Here is a 1389-nt window from a genome sequence, read left to right as displayed (position 1 = left end):
GAGAGCATGCACATACATGTTCAGGAGCACACTCACACACAGGCTCACATGCACATTCTCAAGCCCATGTGCTCCCCCACTGAACTTCTGGAGCCTCAAGTCCCCACCCCCACCTCAACCTCTCCTCTTCCTCCCCCACCACAAAAGCCACAGGTAACAGCAGCCTCCAGCAACAGAGCAGACACAATACAAAACCAGAGGCAGGCATCTTTGCAAGGCTGTTTTAAGCATCTAGCAGGATGTGAGCCCAGGTGGCTAACGGCTGACTGAGGCTCGAGAAAGCTGGGCTCAACCAATGAGGAGGGGGCTGGGAGGTGGGTTAAGAGTTGCTGCACGGTGCTGAACGGCAACAGAGCTGGACCGCAGGCCATCTCCCCATGCGTGTTGCGTGTCCTCGGGCAGGTACCACCTTCTAACTGAAGCTCAGTTTTACTGTCTGTGAAATGTGGAACCTAGACTCTACCCACCTGAGGATAAGGGTCATCCAAGGATGTGGGAGGATTTAATAGTATTGCCAATGTGGCTGCATTTTAGAAAGTTAAAAGGGCTCCTTGAATGCCAGGGAAACCTGGGATAGTGACATCATTCTCTAACCTCTGGTAGCACCATATTCTAGAGTACCTTGCCACAGTCCCTCCTACTCCATAGCCAAAGTCCTACACTTTCACTTTCCCTGCTGTCACTGGAACAGAGTGCACTTGGGGTTTGGGAGCAGTGGGCTCCCATGTGTGTGGATGGCGCTGGCGTGTGCTCCTGGCTGGCCTCTGGCTCCCCACTAGATTTGTTGTTCTCCTCAATCCTAAGTAGCTCTCTGCAAACAGATGACACAGTCACCCTTCCTTTGTCTTCCTCTAAGGTACAGCAATTAGCCTGGGGGAGACCTGCTCCTTCAGCTCTATGGGCTGCAGCCAGGAGGCCAAAGTGGAGCTGGGGACAGGTGGGTGGCCAAAGGCAGCCTTAAGGGTTGGAAAGGCCACAAATTCAGGAGCCAGTGTGGGTGGGAGCAGCTCTGACAATCTCCACTAGGTGGTAATAGGGTGGAGTTCTCCCCAGGACATGGAGCCCCTAGGAGTAGGGGCACTGCCTGATTGGTTTTTTATTTGGGGGGAGAGGAAGTAGCTCTAGCAGTCTGGGCTCACAGGAGGGAAGGCATAGTTGGCTCTGCTTTCCCAAACTAGGGGCTCAGGGTGAGGTGCACATGCCTGGGGAGGGGTGTGTGTGCTGTCTGTGCTGCCTGGGATCTGCCTGGAATCTCCTTCCAGAGGGGGCCAAGGGCAACAGTTTCTAGGTAATGGGCCAGCAAGTGCTCTTGGGGCTTGTATGGTACAGGGGAGGGGAACTCAGCAAGTCCCACATCTAGGTGGAGGTCAGGAGGGGAGTCAGGAGCTT

The sequence above is a fragment of the Callospermophilus lateralis genome, chromosome X, assembly GCF_048772815.1.
Source record: "Callospermophilus lateralis isolate mCalLat2 chromosome X, mCalLat2.hap1, whole genome shotgun sequence".
Classification (NCBI taxonomy): Eukaryota; Metazoa; Chordata; class Mammalia; order Rodentia; family Sciuridae; genus Callospermophilus; species Callospermophilus lateralis.
The sequence above is the reverse complement of the archived record's forward strand: the minus strand, read 5'-3'. Positions refer to the sequence as shown.